Source organism: Sitodiplosis mosellana, unplaced genomic scaffold (assembly GCF_009176505.1).
Source record: "Sitodiplosis mosellana isolate CC-2019 unplaced genomic scaffold, AAFC_SMos_1.0 Smas_scaffold_6226, whole genome shotgun sequence".
NCBI lineage: Eukaryota > Metazoa > Arthropoda > Insecta > Diptera > Cecidomyiidae > Sitodiplosis > Sitodiplosis mosellana.
Window position 1 is genome coordinate 17,970,209 of NW_022601467.1, and position 17,674 is coordinate 17,987,882.

Sequence of the window (17,674 nt, forward strand, 5' to 3'; positions counted from 1 at the left end):
TCTCTCTCTCTCTCTCTCTCTCTCTCTCTCTCTCTCTCTCTCTCTCTGTTTCTCGTTCACACACAATTGAATTGCTGCCATAACAGAGAGTAACAGCCAAACAAAGACAAACGCATTATATTTCGAGAGAGAGTGCATGCAAAGAGCCACGGAAACAATGGTGCAGAATAGTTGTCATGTAGCGCATTCATTTTTTTTTCTTTTTGGATTGGTTTGTAGTGTTTTCAGTAGAGATTGTCTATTTATACGAGCGAGCTGCACGGCATAACAAAACACACATACTGGCGTTGGCTGTATGGCAGAGAGAATTATGGGAGCGCACTCTAGTGAACAGAAAACGGCGGGCAAATACCACTAATGGTAAATGGTGTGATGTAACTAGTAATAATAACATTTAACTAGTGCTCAGTTTTGCTTCTTTTGTAGTTTGTACAGGCTGGGGACGGCTACCTCCACAGTTTCGCTCACATTAGCCACTTCTGCGTTCTCGCTTTCGCTGTATATATTTATGCAATCGTAAGCGCTCTCTCTCTCTCTCTCTCTCTTTCCCTCCGACACTGTTCTATGTTCAGCGGCAATCTGTTTTGTTGCATAAACTACATGACAATTGTACGCAAAATGAATTTAGATCATTTCCTGATTTTTGGTCTGTTTTGATGGTAACAAGTGAATAAAATTTCCATGTTACAAAATTGAACGAACAACGAATGCACGTTGCACAGGGCACACACACACACACACACACAAGATGAGTGCACGAAAACGGACGCGCACGGTTTAAACGGAATGACCGAATGAGGTGGGCAGAGATTTGGACAATTTTCATGTACAATTTTCTATTTCATTTCTATGCTTGGCCGCAAACAACAGCTAAAGCATCCTCTTTTTCTGTAATTGTATATGATGCATTTTTCGGTTCACTTCCACTTGTGTGTCCGTTTGCAAAAGAGGAAAAATGAATATTTTATTTAATATGGATAGGGATTATGAAATTTTATTGCGAGCAAATGACATAAAAGGAACTTGAAAGCTGTTACTGCCGCCGCCACCGTCGACGTTGCCGTTCACTACTTTATACAAAAACTTTTATGCACAATACATTTCTAACAAATTTAAAATCTCTCCGAAAATATGCATTCGTATTTTATGCGCTGCAAGTTCGAAAAATCGGTCAGAGTGTTTTTCGGTGTGTATGTTTTTCCACCATCGAAATTTTGGATCATAAAATACAAATGCAAGTTGAGAGAAGCTTAACCAAAGTTTTCTTCATTTTTTTGTATTTTCAATACGTTTAAAATGTAGCATTTGTGTATATATAAACCAAAAAGGACGACCACAACAACCGTTTGCTGAAATAATGGCAAAAAATGCATTTTTTTCTCCTCTAAAAATGTATTTTAAAATCCATTTTAAATTTCACCATACACAAAAATAGCACAAATGACAGATGCATTAAAGATATAACCGCTTTTTTGCCGGCTTGATTCTCAGGCATTAAACATTTTCTAAGCAGTTAACTATCAAAACATTACATTCATTCCATTCCATTCCATTTTCGGCTGTATTTAACATGGCGTGACAAAGGCACTGCAGGTTCACTGTTGCTGTTGCTTCTGCTGTAGTTTCATTTGAATAAGCGCACATACAAAACAACATTTTTAAAGCATAAAAGTTCTATTCGTGAAATGTCATTTCACCAATAGAATATTTCATTTGTATTGGTAATTTCACTACAAGTGGCAAATTTGCTAATACTGCCTATTGTATTGAATTTACCAATACAAATGAAAAATTCCATTGGTAGAATCATGTTTCACCAATAGACTGTCAGAGTTCAATAATGTAATCTATTGGTACCTAAGGGAGAGACACGAAACTTAAATGAGTAAAATTAGAACATTATTCAACGATAATAGGAAAAATAGAAAAAATTGCCTTATGTTAACGCTTATGGACATATTGTTTATTGTTTACAAAATAGTCCCGTTAGGTCTTACATAAGCGTTGTATTGACAGTGTAATATGCTCTGCAAGTGATTTTACTAGAAATAATAACACAATATTAGCCCTTTTGCACCAAAACTAGAAAAATTAAAGGACATAAAGCAAAAAATATATAAAATTGAGTGTAACTAGACTCTAATAGAATTCGTGTCTCGCCCCTAGATTGGTACTTTTGCATTTCACCAATAGTATTGGCAGGGTTCACCAATTCAGTTTTGTCTGTGCAACAATACGACGACGATGACGACGACGGCGACGATGATGATGACGATAGTAGTAGTAGATATGCCCACAGCAAACTTGAGCATTTGTGATATTTTGTCTCTTGCATCGTTTCGACCCAGTCGAATGTACACGCAAAGGCTTGTGCAGCAAAGAAAGGACCAGTTGTATAGTTGTAATTAGTAGCACGATGACAATCGTGTCTGCATTGTCAATATTATTTGTATTTTGCAAACTGCAAACTGCATCTCATTAACAATTTTCATTTATAATTAGCCAAAATGTTAAATCTTTTAAAATCGTTGCACAACATTTTCATAAAAAAAAACACACACATTTTATCTACCATTATTTCATTTTCGACGATATAAAACCGTACATGCACGTTGTTCATGACTTTTTTCCCTCTCTCTCATTAAAACAATTTTTATTCAATTCTGCCAACAAAATATTATGTTGCCAGACTGTTGCGCTGTCGCCAGGCATATTGCAATATAAGAATATAATAGAATCAAATTGGTGCTATTTTTATGAGCAAACAACCATGAGCGATACAGATGAGGAACAAAGAGAGGTAGGGAGAGAGACAGAGAGAAAAAAAGTGCATGGCATATTATCACATTCCAAGCGTATTTTCACGTTAATTTAATACCATTTAACAGTGTTACGGCGACAATTTGACCAAATCGAATAAAATTAGATATTGATGTAGTGTTTTTAATTACATTCTGTTGGCATAATAGATTTGGGCGCATTCAATGAGGAAATCCATGCAAAATAAAGCGTAATTTCATATAAAATGGCACTCACGATTTGTTGGCGCATATCAAATCGGTTATTTTTCTGCTTTCTATTTTTCATCCGTTTGCTGAAAATGTCGTCAAAAGATCAAGCGTTGATTTAAAAGTTTCCTCGTTCGCGTCATGCATCATCATGAAAATCGTTGTGGCGCGTTCGTTTCGCACCCATCCAAACTTTCGTTATGTCGATTTTACAACGTGAAATTTATTCATAGCCACAATATTGTTTGAGAACTATGGCTTGAATATTTATTGACGTTATCACTCTGCCGTTAGAATAAAATATGAGCTCTATCTATTCTCGCATGAGCGCACACACTGTGCACTGGATACGATGTGTGTGTGTGTGTGTGTGTGTGTGTGTGTGTGTGCCCGAGTTTGTGTATGTGTATGTGTTTATACATATATAAGTTATCCAAATTGGTGCAAAATGATGTGACTGCCAGTCAGTATATTTACCGGTAATGATTTCATGATTGACGAAGAATTGACAATTTGATGTAGAAGATATTTCAATATCCATTACTTTTATTGAGGTTGTTAAATCAAATCAACCTGGCTGTGATGTTATGCGGCGATGACAATAACGTCGCATGATTAAAATCTGCTATTTAAATGCGCTGTTCACCGCTTACAGATGAACCAAATCTACATGCATTAATGTATTTTCGCACACAGTGGCTATGGCAGTGCTGTAGGCACACACACACACACACAAACACAGTCAGGTACCGCCAATGTTTGTTAGTTGAAAATTGTACGAACGAGTGAGCGGGTGAATGAATGTGCCTCGCATCACATGTGTTTATAGTTGGATAATGGAAAATGACTTCGACGGTATTTAAAATGTGCACAATACCTTACCCGAAATGTTATCATGTGTGTTTAGGGCTTGCTACACATTTTATGCCCGTAGTCTCTCTCTCTCTCTCTCTCTCTCTCTCTCTGTACGGTAGTTTATAGTTTTGGATGCTGTTTACGAAAAACATTTCATACAATACAACGACAGCAGCAGCAAACGGCAACAACAACATCTCGATATGGATTTAAATCTAGTATAGAATGTTTCGATTGTGCGGTTACAGGCGCTTCGCGCAGACAACTAGACAGATTTATACTTTCATTCACGGGCGCTAGCGCATTTACATGGCATCAGCATAAATCCTAATTTCCACTCTGTTTATATACATACGATGCTAAATGGCTGAAGTGCTTATTATTGTTTGGTATTTTTGGTATGTGCATATATAAATGTGTGAGTGAGAGTGAGAGAAAGCCCCGGTATGGCAAACGCACATATGTGTGCACCGCTTCGCTCACTTTATCATTTTTGGTGGCGTTTCGTCTCGACGTTTCTTTGTAAAATACCAATCGACTCGCTTTTACCGTTTGCCTGTTGTTATTATCTCATTCCAAAATAGTGTCTTTTAGCTATCGAATCGACGTGATTGCCTGACGTAACCAACTCAGACCGTATGTACGTATATATATATATATAATATATATAGATGTGTGTGGCTGGTGCTGTTTGTTATCTTTTACTTGCGGAGAGAACCAGGTGTTGGTTATTGTGTGGGCTTTGTAGTTTCTGTGCATAATCTCAAATTGTGTAATATTGTTTGTTTGAGCTTTATCCTTGACGTCCGTTCTTGAATTTATGTTTTTCGTATTGCCTATGCTATGTAATGCGTACAGCTTTTTCAGACACTGTCCAAATGTTCAAATACACGACAAAACCACAAAAGTCTCAGGACAACCCATCGATTCCAAAGCGTCGTTCTCTCAGCTCTTTATTCATACATACTCACACACAAATACCGGCTGAGATTATAGTCGGGAAAAAGGAATCCATTTTGCATTTTACTATCATCCGGTGCCAGTTCACCATTTCCATACCCTTAACTCCGTCTCTCCTTCGACTACATGATCTACCATTAATATGAAAGCAACACATTAACGAGATGACTGAATGTCATATGCCACACATTCACTTCACACTCAAATATCTCGATGCGTTCACAATGTGTAAATTAAATGGCTAGCATCGTTTATGGATCAATAATAGTAATACTTAACTATCGTATTCGAATTTAATAATTGCACAGCGTATGCGAATACGGACAAAAGCCAGGCCAATGTCAATTGGTTTTGAGTTTGTTGCACAAATGGCATCAAATTCAATTTAAAAATGTGATTTTGAAAAGGATTGCTGCAAAATTAAAAACATAACATTGGCATTGTGGCCGCCGCATAGCGCATACATACACACTCAGAACAACTCAGCATCAGCAGTTCGAGAGTTACGGTGTGTGTTTTCAGATTTGATTGTTATTGAATTCAATAACAATCCGATTGAGAATGACCGTTAAAGAAAATGCTTCGCCAAATAGATAACATCGAGACAAACGAGATATAGATGCACAGAGATTTCTCTACTTTATGGCTTTTCTGTAGGTTTCTTCTGTATGTGTCATACTTTTAGATCATCCAAATCAAGCATAAACATCGACTATATGTATACAAATCCTTCCTTTCGTTTTTCGCTCTGTTTGATTTCGCTTGGCTTCGAGATGTGAACAATCTCTCAAGTTTTTGGTTTTTACTTGTTTCGCCATTTATTCCCTCAAGTTTTCTATCATACACACTCGCCCTAGTGCGTTGCGGCCGTGTGTTTGTATGTGTGTGGTCTTAATTCAATGTGCTTTTCGTCTATTCAAAAACGACAAATGCTTCGGAAAATAAATCGAAACAGAATACATTTCTTTATTTCATTGCAATGAAAATCGAACATAAAGAGACACACGAACAACAACCAAACCCGATACATCCCGAAAATCCAAGCACCATACGAAAATACAATGAAGCCGTTTCACAAAGTAAACATTTCGATGGATTAAGTAAAAGAGGCGGAAAATGCACGGTATAAAAGCTGTTGGCAGACGATTCAGGTCAAGTCGCTGTCGCTGACTCAATGGTATCAATCAAATGCGTTTTTATTTTTCATCGTGCGCAATTTCTCTCTGCCTGTCTTCTTTCATCGGATTTCGGTAAATATTATATCAATTGTAATGGAAATGGATCACTTGTGTGCGCGAAAGAGAAACGTTTCAGTACATTTTTGTAATGATGATCGTCGCGCCGGTGAACAGGTTGACGACAAAATGGGAAACCGTTTCAGCATCTATTTCTCTCTCTCTCTCTCTCTCTCTCTCTCTCTCTCATTATTTTTTAATGAAGTTGTTCATCGTTTTGACGGGCAACCATTAAGGATGGTGCGGGCGGACAGTCAACAGAGAGGGAATAAATGTGATACAAAGCAAACGACTGGTCAACAATAAAGCTTAATACTTCAACTATAAATTTAATCTAAATTAAAATCTTTTATTGGAAGGAATTGCTTTGACTAGCGCAATTTCATTTGTCATAAGCACTTGATGCTACACATTGTGGTCAACCAACATGTAGTCGTATAAATAGTGTTCTAACATTATTTATATGTATGTATTTTTCTGTGTCCATCTTTTTGTTGTAATCTGCGGGATGAGCACAATTTTCGGGATGCGTCTACACAATTTCACCGCATTGAATATAATGCATGTGGTGTGCAAAGTACACAAACAAACGTTTCAAAGTGCTCACTGTGATCATAAAGGCCACAAGCAACCATATGAACGTACCCATGTGTGTGAGTGTGTCTGTGTGTTTTTATCTATTGCACATCCAGAAAACATTTAATCCTTTTCGAGCTTGGTCATCCAATTGATAAATGGACCAAAATGTGGGTACTCGACTGGCAGTGTCTTGTACTCAGTGCGAAACATGTTCACATGCACAAGTTCATTGAAAGCTTTGAACTTAAAGGTCACGATGTCTATTACGTACAACACATAATGTTAAGGAAGACAATTGGTCGTTAGAGGACCGCTGTTAACTTACTTTCTGCATGTGTGTGTGTGTCTGTGTGTGTGGAATACATATTCAAATTTATGAAGCAAGAGAAGATTCGGTCCTCGATATTGACTGAATACCACAGAGATATCTGTACATATACATATGCTTCGTAAAATCTAATTGCACACTGTTTGATGAATCGATTTGGAAATGATTGCGAAAGGAAGGAAAAAAAATTACGCGATTCCATAAAGATTAAGATTTTGAAACAGACACAGGATTTTGAAATTCTTATCGTGGAAATGTAAAGAGTGTTTCAAGTGAAATGGCAGTTTTTTGTATTGTGAATCGAAACACTTCGCGTATCTTCTTTAATCTATTACATTCATAAAACGTGCCATTGTTCATCTAAATCACTTTTTGTTCAGCTTAATCTCGCCCATGAAATACGCATTGCAGATTTTTCCTCGATTTTAATTTTTTTCTCCTCCTTTCTCTCTCTCTCTCTCTCTCTCTCTCTCTCTCTCTCTTTCTCTCTTTCTCTCCGTGTGTGTGTGTGTGATTCGATTGTAATATTTAGATTTTTTTTTCTCTCGCATCGAATCGAAAAACGGTAAGCTCAGCATGCCACGAGAATTATATATGCGAAATGTGAAATTCAATGGTCGGGAATACAATGCGAAAAATCCATTTTCCTCGAAACAAAAGAAGAAAAATGAGTGTTTTTGGAGTTATATGATGCAATATTCATTACAAAATTGTAACACTGGGCCCGTGAGTCTTTTTCGATCACATATATCGTTGTGAATATTTTTAATTCCATGCGGATTTGCTTTCTGCATTCGACATTCGAATGGAAATCGAACAATTTACCGTCGCTTTGTTTCCACTCTCTATTCCTCGCTTTCTCTCTGTTTCTCTTTCGATCCAATGGCTTGTGCGTGTGTGTGTGTGTGTGTGTACTCTTTTTTTGTGTCGCTACGTTACTTTTGCAAATTAATGAAAATTTATTATTAAATTTCAAAAATGCCTCGCACGACCGTCGGTCATAAGGACACATACACCGAACACGCACACGCAAAAAAAACATGTGTTTGTGAATGATAATTGGAATTCGAGAATGGTTTATGATATATGCATAACAAGAGTGCTTTCGCTGCTTTTTTTCTCTCTTTCCTGCAGTGGTCATTTCGTTTTGGATTTCGAAAATACAAATGCCGGCGTGATTCAGGCAATCAAAAATGATCAAAACGAAACGGGCCAGCAGAGGCAAAAAAAAAACGGAGAAATATAGAATGGAATCAGTTCAATGAGTATATAACACATGCACTGAGTTAATATTGTACGCCCCGAAGCAAATGATGAAGCGTTTTTCTGCTTGTTTATTGCCACACCGCTCTCCATGCCTCTCTGATTCACTAAACGCAAGCCCAACAATCCAATTTTACAAATTAAGTTTTGATTTTTTTTGCCTCACTTTAAAACGTACTGTTATAATTGCAAATAACTCGCAAACAATATCACTATTTTGTTATGTTTGCAACACGTATGTGCAGTTGGCTTATACGGACTCACATACACACACATACATTCACCACGGCCACACATACTCTATCGCACGGTGAGTAAACAGTGACTAATATTTTTCTGCATATGGATTACATTTGATGCTAATAAACAGAGTGAGCCAATCTGAAACTTTTCCACTAATAATAATGATTTACGTGGCGGGAATGTGTGCGTGAGCGGAGCTCAAAAGCATCACAACGAATAAACTGAATTGAACTTTTCACTGCTTAATTCCAATTTGAGCAACAAAAAAATTTGCATGCGAGTATGTGTGTGTGTTTGCAAAATGACTGGGTCAATGTTTTAATGTGAATTCATTAAATTGCACCTCGAGTTGATGACTAACTCAAATATGGAAATTTGCATTTCTCATTAAAATTGATCTGGACAGGTTTCAACACACTCTGACTCCCACTGACTCTCTCTCTCTCTCTCTCTCTCTGTCTCTCTGTCTCGCTTTCACTCACCCTCTGTTGGTCTCCCGTTGCCAACACTCTCTTCCTTATCGAAATGCAAACAAATGAGCGAACTGTAGTGATGACGATTCATAATACGATTATTTTATGATTGATCATTGACTTGCCATTCATACAAATCTTCTGATGCAATGAGATCAACTCAACTTATTTAATGAACTCGTGATATCACGAATAATTTTCGCCATTTTGCTTTACGCTTTTTTCGACGCCCTCTGTGCCTCTCTATCTCTCTGTCGGTGATGCGCTCATTGAATCGAACAATTCAATTGAATAAATAGCAATGAGAAAAAAACGCACCAAAAAGAAAATAATAAAATCAAGAAGGACGAAAAGCAGCACCCCGACAAAAAAAAACTATTGTATTGCTTGCTGTGATTGTATATGCGATTATATTATCTTTTTTTTTCCTATTGTCGTTGTTATTTTGTTGATGTTTTCCACTTTGATAACTTTGAATACCGTAACATCCAAAACCTTTCCTGAAATAATTCTTTATTAACATTTTCATTTGAATTTTTGCGTACACGCTCTCAGACTATCTCCCATCACTCCATGCTCCTCTTGTTGATGCTGCTGTTTGTTAGGATTTTATCGCTTCAATTCGTTGTCTTTTACCTTTCCGCTAATATTTTCCGAATACAAAGTTTTCCAATGATAAAAGACAAAAACCCGAAAATATGATAATTTCCAACATCAAGAAAATGTACTCAAACGCAGTATGCAACACAGAGAGGAAAAAAAGGCTTGAAAACGAAAATACAGAGAAGAAGGGAAAAGAAAACAAAGACAAACTTGACAAAAAAACGAGATGATGCTATGAAAGCACGTCAAGTGGACGAAACATATTTCTACCTTTTGCTTCTCTATCGCTTTGATATGTTGGTTTTCTTCTTCTTCTTCTTCTTCTTCTTCTTTCTACTTCTACTTTTTTTCTCCTCCTGTCAACTGGGTCTTTATGGTCACATTTCAGGACGTTTGTTTTTCCGCCCCGAAATTGATTCAGAACCGTACATTGGTTATTTTTTTCCCTTTCATTTTGGAAATTCGAACACACATATTTATCTTGAGAAAAAAGGGATCGATCCTCTCCATATCAAGCATTTGACACAAAATTAAATCTATTTTAGTCATTCAAAGCACACAAATCTAACTGAATTCCGATATACAATACATGTATACATAACAACGATCCCGTGTCTATGACAAGTGCCGTGTATCCGGTGCGTTCTGCATTCAATCAACAAAAGGTGTAAGCAACCGACAGGAAACAACAGTGTGAAAAATTATGTCCAAAGTGAAAAGCGATCAAAATTTCCTTCGAAAGATATTACACAATTTTGGTGGTTGAATGGAAGCGGCCCAAGAGTTGTTGTTGAGGTCGCGATACTTGTGAATATTTTACACGGAACCATTCAAAGTTTCACATAGCCATGGATAAAAGTGTCCGGCATCGTTGAGATGTCTATGTACTTTCAAGAGGTTTCACATCGTACAATGATTCTCTCCGGTAAAATCAACATCCAACACCGACAATTGAGTTATGAAACATCGCAAATTTTAAGCATGTGATTGTGCTTTGTAAGGGAAATTGTTGTTTGGCATTCGCAATATAGCAATAGAATAATTTTCGAAGAATGAAAGAAACAAAGAGAGAGCCTCAGAGAGAGAGAGAGAGAGAGAGAGAGAGAGAGAGAGAGAGAGAGAGAGAGAGGGATAGAGTCAAAACGACCGAATGACCGACGCAAAAGCTTCGAAACTATCAGCCAAAAAGCAAAAATCTCCAAAGAGGTGCACAAGATTTATGGTGAAGAGGGAAGAAATAAAAATAACGCTTTGTAGTAGGTATGGGCGTACAAAATTTAAACGCTTAATATGCCAGCACATGATGATATTCACCCTTTCCGTACAGCGATAATTTGTGACTACGAAATCGGTTAACTTTTCAATTCTATGGGCGCTGCCATATTGAAAATTTACGTACGATATGGTGCACGCACTCAATAGTTCCACTTATTTTAATAAGGAATATCTATAGGTGGCGCTGCCACATCGTCATTGACATCGAGTCAAATATTGTCAAATATAATAACATTGTTTATATAGGCTTTTATCGCAGTACGACCCTTTCAAACCTATTTCTTAGGGAAAAAGGCCGAAAAAGTGTATTCTGGGTGAAATTTGCATATCAAAGCCTATGCGTGGATGAAATGTATTTCTTTTCTAGTTTCCTGTGGATTGAATCGATGAAAGCAAGCGGCACACATTCAGGTGCATCGGTCTGGAAGTTTTCGATATATGCTCGCTCATCTAAAGGCCCTCCGATTCACTTGAATTTTATACAATACAAATTCCAAATATGAAATATGAAATGACACACATTTTCACAGTATGCTTTCGACGGAATTTCTTTTTCTATATTCGGGCTTATAATTTTGAAAAATCATTATGTATAAACCGAATACGAAATCGAAACCGAAACCAAAAATCAAATTGGATTGGGGGCAATTTGAGCTCTTTCATCAAAAGCCGCATCAAATAGAATTCAAATGGTTTTGATGGTGATTTCAGTCGATCACCGTCAATTCAGTGTCGTATGCTACATGCATATCATAGATGTGTGTATTTGTTAAGAACATTGAAATTAGCCGGAGTTTGAGTGAAGTGGTCTGAATGAAAATGCTCATCAATATTTCGACGAAGTAGAAGAAATACGGAAGAAGCGCGCACACACACACACACACACACACTTCAATGAAATTAGACACAAAATTGTCTGTTGTGCTGAATTTGAGCACAGCTCGATGAATTGTGAGTATTTTTGTTCGTTTCATCCCTTATTGTGTCCGTATTTGGTTGATGTGAAAATGTATTTCGTAGCCGAATCTATCGAAAATACTAAATAAACATTCGACAACTATACGGCAATGGGCAGCACACAGCCTCCGCTTGAATGTGTGGCAAACATATTTTGATGTTGGTTTTATGAAAATAGAAGAAAAAGAAGAAGAGGAGAAAAAACCAACTGCTGTGGTGGCTTTGAATCCGTTATGAGGCCTCCGAGTTACCAACAAGCCATCAAACCATTAACGCAAATATTCGCATACAACCATTATTGCCACAAAGGATATTCAAGAGATATGCAACTGTTGCATTTATGTACAATCTATTCGGCATATGTGTGGGTGGCTGTATGAGTGCGACTGTATGTGTTCGGTGTGAATTAAGCTTGATATAAAGGGGATATTGCGTCGAAGGCAGAATCCCATTGTATCACAGCATTGTGTCTTCATATTAAAAGCAGCAAGTGATATTGATTTAGTATCCAATCTTTTATTCACAATAAGCAGTAAAGCTCATATGGCAATCGTATCATTCGACAATGGACAGGGAAAAAGAGATTAGAATATAACACATTACAACCATTAAAAATATATACACACACATGCATACATGCATACAATAGTGATAGAGAGACAGAGAAATAGAGAGAAAAAAATTCACTGAATAAATTGACCTTTTGTAGTTGCAATAATTCACCCTCCCTTTGCATTTGTTTCATTCAATGGAGTTCAGCGAAAGAAGCATAAATACGTAAACAATCAAATACCCAGCGAATAGACAGATGAGCGGATTCTGAATGAAGAGCAGAGATAGAAAAAAAAATGGTGACGCCAACTCTCTCCGTATGAAAGAAACAAACAGAACACGAGTGAAACATACGGAAGAACAATGCCGGAAAAATCTAAGCTTAAAACAGAAAAAGACGACACATAGCAGCAGCAGTAGCAGCAGCAGCAAGGTTAACACACAGACTCAAGCTATTTCAATCGATTCGCTATTCAATTCGAACACTCAATCGAGTAGTAGCTAGTCGAAAATAATGTTGACGATTGTGAAAATCTCACTACACATGAATCGAAATGAGTCTGAATTCAAATATCAAAATGTAAACATACGATGCATACAGTCATCACTCAATTGCACATTGGCAACTTCCCCCCCCCCCTGCATCCACTTTTAATGATTGAAATTGAGCTCAACAAGCCAAAAAAGTGATGAGAAACAGAATGAATACTGGCTAGGTGGAGGGATGAGAGAAACGAAGGAGAGAGAGAGAGAGAGAGAATGAAAAAAATTGTGAGAGTAATGCAATTCCTGAATAGCATCACTCGATATATATATTATATATATATATAAAGAATATCATGTATTCAATCCGGTTTCAACAAATGGAGCTTTTTGCCATTTGCCTCATAAATAGATCTAAAGTGATTGGATATGCGGACAGGAGTTTTGACATAATATACCAACAAAAAAAAAATATATGTATATCATAAAATGTATTTTACGATGCAGTTTTATGATTCATTGAAATTTCATTTTAAAATGCAGATTGCGGCGAATGCATTCTTGAAATGCTTCGGTGGGACGATTTTTCGAGTGGCTTTTTCGTTTCATGAATCGATCTCATTCACTGTTTTGATATCATACATCCATCGAATTCATTGAAAATGTGACTGAAATATTTTCATTTCAAGCATTTGTTACTTGATGCAATATATTACCATCGAGTGAATCGAATTTCGTCTTTGGTTCCATGAAAGCCTCCTTCAGTTCCATCATATTATAAGCTCAAATACCTTTTAGTAAAATATGTTACGTTTTCTGTTGCCATAATTAAAACTTGGCTTTCATTCAGGTGCCACGGCTAAAATTTCCAAGAATTTTCGAACGTTGAACAAGAAAAACAAAACAAAAGATTCCATGTTTCTGTGGTAATTGGTTGGCTGATTTTGAATATCGTGAAAATTGATTAAAATTATACATTATTTGCGACAGACTCGTCAAAAGGCCCCACTTTGAGTTGTCGATGTCGATGGTGTTTTATAATGGCGTTGAAATGGCTTGTCACGTGATAGACAATATTAGTTGCAACAATATTTCAAAAGTTTCTTCACTCTCCGTTCGATGTTATCCGCTTTTTGATTTACTAAAACACACCCACTGTCCCGCCACCGCCTTCCATCCCTATTTTGTGTTCGATGAACATGATTCGCACTGATTTGTTACGAGTTGCTGCCGCGTTGCCTGGCATGCATATATAACCTTGATTACAACACCATAATATATCATGCATCTTTTGCAGCCCCAACATAAAGACGTAATAAAATGAATGTAATGAAAGAGTACATCAAAAATGCCTGCTTTTTTACTCTATCGCTTTAATACAGCTAAATTCAATTTCCTCGGATACATACATAATACACTAACTGAATTTTCCATATTTCAAACTGCTCTCAAGTCGGTTTCGCTCTGTCTACCGATGCAACGCTTTTTCTGCATACTGTGTGTGTGTGTGTATGTGGAAATACGGTATTTTTTTTATTCGGTTGGTCTCACCATATGTATGCAGATGCGAAATTGTTGTTGGAGGGAAGAGAAGGAGAGAAGAAAAAAAGAACGGTTGCTTGGACAGCTTAACAAAAACAACAGCAATATCGCAAGCACGCACACGACCGAATAGAAGCAGAATAGTGGCGGTAACATTCCTGGTCACAAGCTATTCGGGTACGCATACACACAAAATACGTAAACATGCAAAATGTGTAGAGTATCACTTACGAATGAACGAGCAGAGCGACCGGCAAACGAAAGAGAATGGCAATTTATTTATTCAGAATGCATTACGGCAAATACGCACATGCATCGACCATAAAATGTAAGCTCGTGGCAGCATTTTTAGCTTTACATCAAAATCAAATAATGACCCGTATTTCTCTCTCTCTCTCTCTCTCTCGAAAATGAGAATAATGCGATAAAAATGCCATGCGAACAACAACAAAAAACACACACGCTCAAAAATCAGCATGTGAATTTGTAATTGTTGCGACATGATAAACAAGTGTATGCTTCACGGGAAGGAAACATTTAAACTGATTCGATCCTCTCTCATATTTGCGATCCTCTCTCATATTTTTTTCTTCTCTCTTTTTGGTCGACGATTCTCGGCTCACTTCTTGTTACAAAACTATTATGTTATGAACTATCCAAAATGGCGCTGGATGAGAAACACACAAACACACATCTATACATATGTTCAGTCAGTATCCATTTGGATAACCTTTTTTGAAGAGCCCAATTTCTCGAACGAATCATATACTCTGGGCGTAAAAGAGAATTATCTTCGAAATCGATGGCCAAATGGAAAAAAAAAGAAGAATGCGACTGAAACCAAAGTGCAGAAAAAGCAAAAGTTAATATCTTATCATAGCGATATGGGGTTTCGGAACATTTTTCAGATGATATTTTCGATATCTTAAAGAATTTTTTTCCTAGATTTATACGCCAGATTTGGTGCGGATTTTGCTTTCAACGTCCTTTTTGCACCCACTTGGCGAATGGGTTCCATTGAGCGATCAAGCAAACACACATGGATGCAAGATGAAATGTGGAAACAAAATCGCACACAATAAGTCCATTCGACGAACAACATACACACACTCACACAATGACAGCAGCATCAACAAAAATAACCATGGAAATTGCTTGAAATATCTTCGAACAAAGAAACACAGTTGTGCAGTCATGCCAAAAGATTACCTAGCTCCTTCGATTTATTGTGTGGGCTGCTGAAAATTGAATCATACTCGCCATATACTTATTATTTTACATTACACATATTTGGCGTATAATACAACGAAATATTCGGGATTTCTCAAGTGTTTTTCACTTCGACTTTTGTTGTTGTTATTATTATTTGCTCGTGTCGTTCCGTTCATTCGTTCGTGCAATGTCTTTCATGGCCTCACTTAAAATCTTTGCAAGTATGTATCCATTTGGATAAAGTCTTTTGAAACCGAAAAATCGGTATTTTGTCAGCTTTGGAATCAATTTGTCGCTTTTTATTCACCATAACACGTAAAATGGGTGCAAGCAAAAATAGCTAAAATATTTAAGATTTTTGTTATGCTTTTTTCCCCACTCTTTCTTCTGTAACAATTCAACATTTAACATGTGTATAGGATCGAAATCCAATAATATACACTTCAAGTATTTGCATATAATACACGAAACGACGATGGTTTTTCCACAACACACTCGCGCGTATCCGGAAAATCTGTTTTTTTTTCGTTTGCATGCATGTTTGTTTCTATTCAAGCGAATTTCCATTCGTAAAGTATATATTGTCATATGATGTATTTTCACTGGGACGAGAAATGCCTATATATTCGTAATACTCATGCATTCTTTGCTTTTTTTTCTTTATTCGATTTTCTGTAGGTTTTCCACTTGTCTTGAGCCCAAGTTGAGCACATCCAATTCAGTGTGTAAGTATATCGATGGATGTTATATAAAATTAGTCAACAAATGAACTAAGCACTTGAGGTTTTCCGTTGATGTTGTCATTTTTGATTTCGCTCTTTCGTCACATTCTATTAGCTTTTTATAACACCTAAATGCTTTCGCAGATTTATGAAAATGACAGGCGGAATTTTTTTCTGTCTTGACGTCGACAAAATGAATAGCAATCCGAAAAAAACACACATTATGAAAAACTGTTTAGGTGTCATAGCTTCGAGAACTCTAAAATATTGTCAACCGAATGAACGTAAATGCAAATATGTGGAAATACAAATAACGAAGTGAAAGTGTATGAAGGAAAAGAACTGCATATAATACTTCCGGAGATAATTTTTACACAAATCAACCAAATAGCATTGATACAACACAATACGTGATCGTTGGGTCTAATCACAAAAACTAATTAAAAATGACAAAGCGTGCAGCTCACTAATGAAAATGTGCTTATGTCTTATTTTAGTAATGGACAGAAAATCGCATTTTCCCTCACCAAATTGTGTGTGCGACTCAATTTTTCTTCTCGAAAAATAATAATCGAAATTAATAAACGATTAAGTTGAAACAAATTGAAACGTTTTAAGTTGGCAACTGTTTATCAGGATGAATTTTCGCTCGATGCATAATCTGGGACGAGCGCGCACCTTTTCACAAAATAATGAAATGTCATTTGACACATTCTTTACTTTCATCAAGCACTTCCATTACCGTTCTCATCACTGTCGCTGTTGCCACTTCGCTTTTGACATTTTCGCAGTAATTTCACTGTACTCACAAACTTTGGCTCTTTTCAATATTTGCCAATGTGCAGAAGCACGGATGGTCTTGCATGTTCGCGTCTCTTTTTATATAATGAATGTATGTATGTATATCGGACACTCTGTCGAATAGATTTTCTCATACGAAAACATTATTATCTGCGTTCTCTTAATTCTCCCTGTGTTTCCGAACATTATTACGTTAGGTTACTAATCTTTAATAGATAAATGGTATAAAAGTATTCCTTAATGGCTTTCCATTTTTGTATGATGAATAATATTTCTTACTTGACAAAAATGTTTGCTTCGGCGAAAACAATTTCTTTTTTTCGTTTCTTTTTCATCATCGTCGTCGTTGTTGTCATTTCCTTCGATCCTCTTATCCATTCTCCGTTCTCCTGCCACTAGCGGCATGTCTTTTGCCACTTTTATTCAATCAATCGTCATCATCAGCCCTTTACTTTCATAAACACACACACGCAAGCTGGTCATGTACATACATACATGATAGTATGCGGATGTGCGGTGCAACACTAGTGAACTGTATACTTTTGTTCTTCGTTGATAGTGTGTTATGGTGTTTTTTTCTTTT

General features: G+C 36.7%; 1 protein-coding gene across 5 annotated transcripts in view; it reads left to right on the top strand.

Annotated features, from left to right (window-relative positions):
* Nucleotides 1-17,674, top strand: part of LOC129579317 (poly(rC)-binding protein 3) — a 196,375-nt gene that overhangs the window by 59,428 nt on the left and 119,273 nt on the right. For 3 of the 5 annotated variants that reach the window (XM_055469295.1, XM_055469294.1, XM_055469286.1), the window contains one exon: nt 16,247-16,293. The exons of the other annotated variants lie outside the window; for them this stretch is intronic. The gene's annotated coding sequence lies outside the window, so the exon portion shown is untranslated. The remainder of the gene's footprint in view (nt 1-16,246; nt 16,294-17,674) is intronic. 5 annotated transcript variants of the gene reach the window in all.